Source organism: Chrysochloris asiatica, unplaced genomic scaffold (genome assembly GCF_000296735.1).
Source record: "Chrysochloris asiatica unplaced genomic scaffold, ChrAsi1.0 scaffold00207, whole genome shotgun sequence".
Lineage (NCBI taxonomy): Eukaryota > Metazoa > Chordata > Mammalia > Afrosoricida > Chrysochloridae > Chrysochloris > Chrysochloris asiatica.
Genome location: NW_006408725.1, coordinates 5,632,552 through 5,643,615, shown reverse-complemented (window position 1 = coordinate 5,643,615; position 11,064 = coordinate 5,632,552).

Sequence of the window (11,064 nt, the reverse complement as noted above, 5' to 3'; positions counted from 1 at the left end):
TGTTTAGCTTCTTGGGAATAAGGACCATACTGATCTTTTTGCTGAGACATTGTAGACAATTAGAGTTCAATTACATATGCACTTAATGACATGTGGACTCTGAACCAGATGTTCCTTTTTTTTTAAAATGGTACTAGAAAACTTTTAAACACTTCTTTCCATAACAGTCACCCTTGACTTTCTTTCCTGATGCTAGTTTCTTTCCAGGAAGACTGGATTGTCAGACCAAATAGTTGAATTCAACCTATCTGATAGGTTTTGGTAGTATTGAGGTACAGCTCTGGAATTAGCTAGCAATCATGTTTATTTATAATAGGATTTGTTGTTGTTGTTAAGAGCCTTCAAGTCAGGTTCTATCCATAGCAACCCTGTATAGAATTTCCAAGGGGTGGCTGGTGAGCTTGAACTGCCAACCTTGTGGTTCAAACCGACTTTGCAGTTTAGCACATTAACCCACAGCACCACATCAGGATTCCTATAGTAGGATATGACCTAGTTATTATTGTCAGACAACTTAGGAGCCTACTTCCAGTATTTATGACATCTCAAATATATCATTTTAGTAAAAGTCGTTTGTAATTTAGAGTAAATGGGAGCCATATAATCTCAATGTAGTCACTTTTCTCAATGACAAAGAGGAAGTGAGATCAGTAATGCTAACTGGACATGCCAAACATAACTTGATACTCTTCTCAGGGAACAAAGACCCCAAGTTCAAATATATTTTATAGGTGGTGGTGGTTTTATGCTGTGGAGTCAGTTCTGACTCATAGCGACCCTGTATAGGGTTTCTGAGACTTTAAGTCTTTGCGGGAGAAGAAAGTCTCATCTTTTTCCCATAGAACCATTGATAGTTTCGAACTGCTGACCTTGAGTTTAGCAGCCCAAGTTATAACCAGGGCTCCTGGTAGTGTAGTGGATTACGATATGGGCTGCTAACCGTAAAGTCAGTAGTTTGGATCTACTAGCCACCCTTCAGGAGAAAGATGAGACTTTCTACTCCCGTAAAGATTTACAGCCTCAGTAATCCTATACAGAGTTCTATGAATCAGTAGTGACTCGGTGACACACAACCATATTTTATAGAGAACCCTCCAATTAGTTTTAAGTTGTGTCCAAAGGACTCATGGCCATGTAGCTAAAGAACTTGGAAAACATAAGAAATTGTCAGAAAATCATCACTGAAAGCCAGCACCTCAGTTCACAGTTCAGGGCAGTACTACTAAAGAGGAAAAAAGACCATGATTGGGATAAGTACACAGTTGCAGATTAGAAAAGTTTACAGGATTGGGTCTGGGGCCTTTGAATCATTTTGGTCAGGGTATATGACTCATGGCCAAGTAGTGCTGGTACCACAATTTCCATTACGGGCACACCCAGGCAAGTCCCCTGAGGGTGAGACTGCCCCTCCCTGAGCTGGCCTGTGGCTGTTGGAAGTGTTGTAGCATGGGTACTGACTTGGGACCACCCTTTGTAGAGTTTCTGAGGAGTGGCTGGTGGGTCTGAGCTGCCAACCTTGCGTTTAGCAGTCCAGTGCTTATCCTACAGTGCCACATCAGGACTGAAGGCAAGACTGCCCCTCCCTGGGCTGGCTAGTAGAATTTTTAACCACACTCTGCCTGAGGGCAAAACTTTTTATATCATTGCTGGTTAATTGCCGGAAAGAACAAACTCCAGGGAAAGCTGAATTTATATAAAGACTGAAAATGGAGTTCAAGCTTTCTCTATAAACCACTGCCTTCAGTAAACTAAGCGCTTAGAATTTAAGCTCTAATACAATACTAAGGTATTAGGACACAGGGAAGAATTGCAGTAGAGCATAACATCTGAAGGCTCTCTGGTTGTGAATGACTTCAGCCAGGCAGAGTTTAATTCCGTTTTATGTGTAGGTTGAAGTGTTCAAGTGTTTAAGTCTTGAGTACCTCATGCACCTTTGACAGCTGAACGACTAGAATTAGAATCAGAGTACATTGCAAAGTGGGTTTTGGGCCTCTTCCCTCTCAACAACATTCTTGGACACACCCTTTAAAGTTTGCCTGGTTGTGCAGTCATAGCTCACCCCTCACCCCAGAGCCTGTAAACCTTCCTGTCTGCAGTGGTCCTCTCCCTGCTTTCCATAGATAGGACTAGCATGCATATGTGACTGTAGTTGTCGGAGAAGATCCTTTGTTCCCTGGGCCCAATAACAGGTCACACCACATGAAGGTGTAACTCTGGAAGCTCAAATTCTTAATAAAAGTTAGATTTGACCCATAGAGACTTAGAGGAACTCCTGACTATTGCCCTTCAAACTTTGTACTGAAGCCAAACTGAGAGGGCTCCTTTCAAAAATCGTCTCTATGAGACCAAAAGGTTAACATTTACCTTAAAGCAAAGATGAGAAGGGAAGGGGAGGGAAGACAGGAAAGACAGATGAATGGAAATGGAACAAGAATGGAAATCATGAGAATGCTGATACATTGTGGAAAATGTAACCAATGTCACCATACAATATGTATAAAAATTGTTAAATGGGAACCTTATTTGCTGTGTAAACTTTTCTCAAAAACCACAGTATTTTAGTCTACATTTTCTCTCATCCTGTTGTGTTCCTGGTCAGATGATCAGTATTGGTAGCTAGGTACCATCTAGGTCTGGTCTCAGAATCATGAGACTACAATTCATATAGGCTATTTAGTCTTATCGTTCAGTATCTTCCTTGAATCTTTGATTTCCTTCTTTCTGTTCTGTTCCAGATGAATAGAAACCAGTAGTATCTTAGATAGCTACGTGCAAACTTTTAAGACCCCAGATGCTACTCACCAAATTAGGACGTTATGAACTGAATTGTCTGAATTGTCCCATGAGACTATGGCTGTAAACCTTCATTTCCAGTAAACCAATTCCAAGAGGTGTTTGGTTATGTTTAGGAAGTATCTGTAACTGTGCACCCATATGCTTTATTATACTAGCATTTAAGTATTGATACAAAACCATAGAAACCTTTATTAAATAAAAATATTAAAATATGATGGTACCGTTTCTCAACATATCCTCCGTCAAGGTCTGTACACTTCTGAAGGCCATGTTTCCCTCTCTTTCTTCCTGGAAAAATCTGCATTCTTCAGTTTGGAGTCCTGTTGTGGCACTGCAGGATAATGCACTGGACTGCAAGGTTGGTTTGAACTGCAAGGTCAGTGGTTCAAACCCACCAGCCGCTTATTGGAAACACTAGACAGGGTTTCTGTGAGTTGGAACCAACTCAACAGCACTGAAAACCAATTTTGGCCTTCTTGAGAGACTCAAATCGTGTCCCTTTTAAATGTTCTCTGAGTTTGGGGATCAAAAAGAAGTCTGAAGGGACACAATCAGGGCTGGAGAGTGGATGGTGTAAGGTTTCCCAACAAAATTCTCATTGTGCATTCCTTGCTACTATCAAAGAATGAGCAGGTGCATTGTTATGATGGAACAAACTTTCTCTGCACAACTTTTCTGGCCTTTTCCTCACCAATTCAGTCTTCAGTTTTCTTAAAACTTCATAATAATCCCTTGTGATCATCTTGTGTCCTTTAAGAAAGTCTATCAAGAGAACTCCTTTGGAATTACCCAAACAGTTACAGTAATCTTCTACCTTAAATTTAATTGGCCCAGCAGATCCCCTCGGAAGCCACTGATTTGATTGGACCTTTCTGTTGAAGGCACTCTTGTCAATATTAAGACCAGTGTATTACTGAGAAAACTAATTTACCACTGTTTCCTGATTGTAACCTCAAGTGTGGCAACAATTGTGAGGTCGGCCCAGGACTGGGCAGTGTTTCGTTCTGTTGTGCATAGGGTGACTATGAGTCGGTACTGACTCGATGGCACCTAACAACAACAATAACAACAACAACTGATTGTAGGGAGTCCTGGTGTGGTGCTGTGGGTTAATGCACCAGACTGCAAAGCTGTTTGAACTGCAAGGTCAACAGTTCAAGCTCACCAGCTTCTCCTCAGAAACCCTATACAGGGTGACTATGGGTTGGAACCGACTCAACGGCACTTCACAACAATACCAACAACTGATTGTAGAGACATGTTTAAGTACATTTCCTGTTGAAATAAACCTATGTACATATGAACTGGAACCCTAGTAGCAGTACTTTTTTTTTTCTTTTTTTAGAGATGGCCCTTACATTATTACATATTACAAAATTGCTTTGTAAAATCTTTCTACATTAGATTACAACATTATTCGTAACTGAGCAAAAGTCTTTATTTTTCTCCTTCTTTTAATTACTGCTTTATTCTCAAAAGTTATTGATAAGGTCACAAGTACTAATTGCTACAAAATTATAACTGAAACACTAGAACATTTCACAAAATCAGTAACTATAAAAAAATCCTGACAACAAAGAAAACAACAGTGGAACTTGTAACACTTGCAGACAGAACCACATGATTTGAAACAGCTTATAATTGAGTAATAATGACAGCTATGGCCAGAGCACATTGTTGTTGTTAAGTGTCATTGAGTCGGTTCCGACCCTGTATAGGGTTTCTGAGGAGCTGGTGAGCTTGAACTGCTGACCTTGAAGTTCAAATGGCTTTGCAGTCCAGTGCATTAACCCACAGCGCCACATCAGGACTCCAGAGCACATTAGAAGGTTCAAAAAATAAGTTGGCATGGAGTTTTAGCACTGTAGGTATATTGATGTACTCAAGCAGGGCTTCTGGAGAAAGATGAGGCTTTCTGCTCCCGTAAAGATTTACAGCCTTGGAAACCCTGTACAGGGTCGCTATGAGTTGGCACCGACTCCATGTCACATAACAGCAACAAGCAGGGCTTACAAAAAATATTTTCATTGTTATAACTATCTACAGGATATTTTTTATAAGAAATAATAAATTTATGGTGAAACACTGCACAATAATTTTATAGACAGTTATTTTAGTGTCACCCCCTCTGACAGTATGACCTAGTGAGGTCCACACCCCGACACCGCGCTAATGACCCAACTGATACAAGTTAAATTGAATATGGTTTTATTTATTTTTAAATAAATGATCAGTAAATGTATTAAAAGATGTTTCTTCTTTACCTTTTTTCATGAGTGCATCACCAGATGGAATCCACAGATATCAAATTGATTACATTTGTGGGAAGAGATGATAGAAAAACTCAGTATCATCAACCAAAATAAAGCCATGTACTGACAGTGAAACAGATCAGAAATTGTTCTTTTGCAAGTTCAGATTGAAGTTGGAAAAACTGAAACAAGTCTACTGGATACTGGAGCCAAAGTATGACCTTGAGTATATCCCCCCTAAATTTAGAGATCATCTGATAAAAATTAAAAAAAAAAACACCCAAAATACAAAATGGCACTGACCATTTCTCCCACAGTATTCTACTTAGCTGGGTTCAATATGCATTGCAGTGGCCACACACAACTGAAACACCATATTCACTTGTATGGGGTTTATTAGGGAAGGTAACAGATTTTATTTCAGGGTCAGAAATGCCCAGGGCACAATACTTCCAGTCTGGACAGCCTCTCCTCACCTGTGCCCACGGCCCATGTCTCTTTACTCTGGAAATGTTACAAAGTTCTTTTAGAGCTTGATAAATGCCCAAAGGACATTCCACTCCACTGTAAACCTCAGCCTGAAGGCACTCAGCTCTAGCTCCTTTGTTAAGGACCTGGAGGCACCCCTTTCTAGAAATGAATCTCCTGCCCGGAAGCACTCAGCTATATTTGCTCTGTGGGCCAGAAGTTCACTGCTCTATCTTGCATTCTGGCTCATGGTTCTGGTGGCACCACTCTTGTAGCACTCCTCTGATATCACAGCTCTAATCTCCCAAATCAAGGTGGCTCAAGGAGCAGGAATCTTAGGGTATTCCACTCCTGATTTTTCTTCCTGAATGGGAGTGAGATCCCCCTGATCCTGCTTCTGAGATGGTACATTTTGTACATGTTAGAGTTCTAAGTTTTTACAACTACCATTAATCCTGTTAACAACCACTCATAAATGAACCATATAATCTTATCAGCATCTTCCCCCACCTTCCCTCAACCAGATCCACCAGGAAAAGGTCGTTTTGTGGGAGTTACAAACATGATGGATATTGGAGCCTTATGAAGTAATTTACTGTACTGCAATATTCAAGAACAGGTTTAACATACTGAACACTAATGACTGAAGACCAGAGGAATTGTGGGATAACATCAAGAACATCATACATGAAGGAAGCAAAAGATCATTAAAAAGACAACATAAAGGAAAGATGTTTGTGGATGTCAGAAGAGACTCTGATGAGTGTAGAGTAGCTAAAGCAACTAGAAGAAATGATGAAGAGCTGAACAGAAAGTTTCAGATGCAACTTGAGAAGACAAAGTTTTTTTGTTTTTTGTTTTTTCATTTTTGTTGTTTATTGAGAAGACAAAGTTTTATAAAGAAATGTGCCACGATCTGGAGTGAGAATACCAAAAGGGAAGAACACACTTAGAATTTCTCAAACTGAAAGAATTAAAGAAAGAATTCAAGCCTCAGGTTATGATATTGAAGGGAATCCTGGTGTGTTGTTGTAGGCTAAGCACTGGACTGCTAACTGCAAGATTGGTTGTTCAAACCCAACAATCATTCCTCAGAAAGCTTATACGGAGTGTCTATGTGTTCAAACTGTCTTGAGGGCAGTTAACAACAACAACAGCAACATGGACAAAATATTGAACGATACAGGAAGCATCCAAAGAAGATGGCAGGAATACAGAGAGTCACTGTCCCCAAAACAGTTGCTTGTCATTCAACCATTTCAGGAGGTAGCATATGATCAAGAACTGATGATATTAAAGTAATAAATCCAAGCTGCACTGAAGGCATTGGTGAAAAACAAGCTTCCAGGAATTAATGGAATACCACCTGAAATTCAACAAACTGATGCACTACTGGAAACACTCAGTGCCAAAAAATTTGCAAGACAGCTACCTAAAGAGATTTGTGGACTATAAGAGATCCATATTTGTGCTCATTCCAAAGAACAGTGACCCTACATAATGTGGACCTTATCGAACCGTATCACTAATACATTCAAGTAAAATTTTGCTGAAGATCATTCTAAAACAGTTGCAGCAATACATTGTCAGGGAACTGTCAGAAATTAAGCCAGATTCAGAAAAGGATGTGGAATGAGGGATAATATCATTGCTGGATGTCAGATGAATATTGGCTGAAAGTAAAGAATACCAGAAAGATGATTTACTTGTGACAATTACTGACTATGCAAATGTATTAGATTGTGTGGATTAAACAACTATGGATAACAATGCAAAAACTGGGAATTCTAGGACAATTAATTGTGTTCATGTGGAACCTTGTACATAGATCAAGAGGCAGTTATTAGAGCAGAACAGGGGCTGCTGAGTAGTTTAAAAATCAGGAAAAGTGTGTCAGGGGTATGTTTTCATCATACTTAATCTATATGTAGAGTAAATAATCTGAGGAGTGGGACTATTTGGTGACAATTAATATTTGTGAACCTATATCAGTTACTTTTTGAGAATGAAGTAGTCATTAAAGAAATAAGAAAAATCAAACAGGACTTCCATTCAATTACTAATAATGTTGCAATCCAATGTAGAAAGATTTTACAAAACAATTTTGTTGTTAGTATTCATGTAATCTAAGAAGTATTACATTTAAGCATTTACAACTAGATTTATCATAGATTGTTTTATGATTAAAACTGATAATAGACATGACTAAGAATTCTCTGTGGTCTGGCAGGAGGACTTCCGGGGTGGGGGTGGGGTGACACCAATTCTAGTGATGTCACTGACTTGTAAGTCCTTGGGAAGCTCACAGATGAATGGAAAAGACAACACGTGCAAAGAAGGTATCAGAATACAATCTGATAAGAGTTAAAATCAAGCTTTAACATTATCTGGAATTCAGTGTTGTGGAGGGGAAGTCTGAAAAAAAAATATCATGGCGTTTTCCCCCCTATGGTGATATAAACGATTAAAGTTAAAGTTCTTGATGGTGGACTCCATCAAGACGTGCCTCAGAAGAACGGTCTGGTGATTTACTTCTGGAAAATCAGCCATTGAAAACCCTGTGGGGCACAGTTCTACTCAGGCACACATGCAATTTCCATGAGTGCTCATTGGTTGGTTTTTCTTATCAGTGATTTAATCTTTTTGCCTAACTGCTCAAAGGATTCTGTATTTATCTGTCAAGTAGAATAACTTTATATAATGTGTTTGGGCATAAAATTTCTCTGATACATAGTGTGACTTTTCAATTGATAAATTCCTGTCCTCATTTATATCAGGGATATTTTAAGACAATTTATTGTTGCCTTATTTTGGTTTTCTTCTGCAATGACTTCAATTACACAAATATTGACCTTCTTTGTTTTCTATATCATTTCTATATGATTTTCTTTCCAATCCTTTTAAATTATTTATTTCACTTTTGTTATTTATATACTCTATAACATGTACTTTTCCCCCCGCCCTCCTCTTGTCTAGTTTATCTTCTGCACTTCCAATTTTATTCTCATTTATCTGCTTGATTTACTTTTTCCCTGTACTTCTTTCCATTCACATTTATCTGCTATTATCATCTTATCATCCCACAATCCTTGCATTTCTGCCAAAACCCACTACCATCAAATAGATTTTAACACATAGAGATCCAATATAGGGTTTCTGAGGCTGTAAATTTTTATAGGAGAAGCAAGCCTTATCTTTCGCCCCTAGAATGGCTGATGGGTTTGAATGGCAGACCTGTGGTTAGCAGTCCAGTGCTTACTTATCCTACAGTGCCACCAGGGCTCCTTATAGATTCAATTATTCCATTAAATTAAAAAAAAATTCTTTGTGAAAATAGTGGTTGTAATCTTCGTGTTTCTTAGTTCTTTGTTTTTCTCCTGGTCTGTCTGATATACCCATTGATAAGTTTTGTAATTGTTGTCACACTTTTTCTTTTGCTATATTAGTATAATTACCATACCGAGATCTTTTTTCATTGCTTAGCAATAAATAAGTCAGGTTTTCACAGACCAATTTCTGCAGGTGGTTATTACATAGCAAGTAAAGCAGGTCAGAGCAAGCTTTAAGGTTTTATAATCCGAAGTTTTTCCCCTACTCTGTTGCTACAGAAATATATTGCTCTTGTACATTTGAATAACCTATGGGATTCTTTAGGCAATCCCATCACTCCTGCTTCTCTGGACCACACCATTTCCAGAAGGACTTCAAATGCAAGCTCTTTTTGCAAACAAGTGATATTGTTTTTGAACTTCAGAGTAAGGCCTCTCATCTTCAGAAAGTGATTTCCACCCCTCCACCCCCCCACCCCACCCCCCTACCCCGGTAATTTCTGAGTTATAATACAAAGTCCTTTCACTGTCTTTCAGTTTTCTGAAATTTTCTTAATATGACTTTCCCCCAATCCAATGTGTTTCTAGCTGTCTTTATATGTATTTCAACGAGTCCCTGGGTAGCCGAGTGACTTGCTCAACTACTAACCAAAAGACTGCTGCTCAGACTCACCCAGCGGTACCTAGAAAGAAAGGCCTGGCGATCTGCTTGCAAAAGGTTACAGTCTTGAAAATCCTGTGGAGGCAGGAGACACCCTCTGCCATGCAGCTGGTGTTCGAGGTGGTGCCCACAGGTTTCAGGTTCTGTAGCCACACTTTTCAAGATGCAACAAAACCTGAGCTCTGAAGATGTATAAAGTTCATCACGATAAATGTTTAACAAAAATTTGTCAAAGAATGACCATGAAAAAACCACTGGGGTCACAACTGTATGCTATAAGTGGAAACAAAAATGACATTTTATAGGTAGTTGTGGCTGAATGTTAAGGTCTATGGCATGCTTCAAGTGTGGCATACAACATTTTGGAAAGGAAAAATGAAGAATTGGTTATGAAGACATGAATAAAATTAAGTGAAGAAAATTAGTATCATTTGACATTGATAATGTTGTTTCACACTCAATGTGTAGAAAATGCATGCTTAGATACTTAACATTTTATTTGTTGGGTTATAAAGTCTTTTTTTAAAAAGTTAATATGTTTCAATTATTTAAACATCTCCAGTCTCCTAGTCACTAGTCAGACCTGCTTATAAATGTACTTTTGGCATACAATGTTCTTGTCAGTAACCAGCTCATTTGTGGGAGGTAATTCTCTGTAGAGGTTCTAATTGCTTTATACTAGAGGACTAAAATGTTATTATCTGGCCTCCCCTTTAGAACCTGCTCTTACACCAGAAAAGCAGTTCATAGCAGTATTCTAATTCCAGTAATGCTAAATAGCATCAGAATTTTTATTATTAAGTAAAGATTTTTTTCCTCATTATCTGTGTACTAAGAATAGACTCCTGGTGTGGTGCTGTAGGGTAAGCACTGGACTGCAAGGTTGGTTTGAACCACAAGGTCGATGTGAGCCACAAAGTCAGCAGTTCACACTCACCAGCCACTCTTAGGAAACCCTAAACAGGGTTGCTATGAGTTGGAATGTAACAACAACAACAACTGTGGTTCTGTGGGGAGTGCGGTGACTTTATACAGTAAGCACTGGACTGAGAACCATTAGGTCCACGGTTCACGCCCTCCATCTGCTTGGAGGGAGAACGATGAGGCTTTCTGCTTCCCAAAAAACTTAAAAGCATTGGAAACCCTATACAGACTCACTAAGAGTCTGAATCAAAATTAAGGCGCTTAATGACAAGAAGAAGAAATGGTGCTGTGTGATAAGCATTGGTCTGCTAACTGCTAGGTCAGTGGTTCAAACCCACCGGAAAGCTGAGTCGAAAGATGAGCTTGTCTAAATAGGTTCACTATGAGTAGGAATCTACGTGGCAGTAGGTTTATTTTGCTTTTATTTGTTCTAGCTTTTATGGTTAAGTTCTACAAAGTGCCACTTTCAAAATAATTGGAGCATTATAATACCTTGTTAATAAAGTGGCAATTTTGTAATGACACTTTGCTTTTAAATTAGAATTTTATTAAATACTTAAAAAGTGAAAACCAAATTATATTAGAAGACAGATATATTTTGTTGTGATGTCTTCCCTCCACAAATGAAGACTGG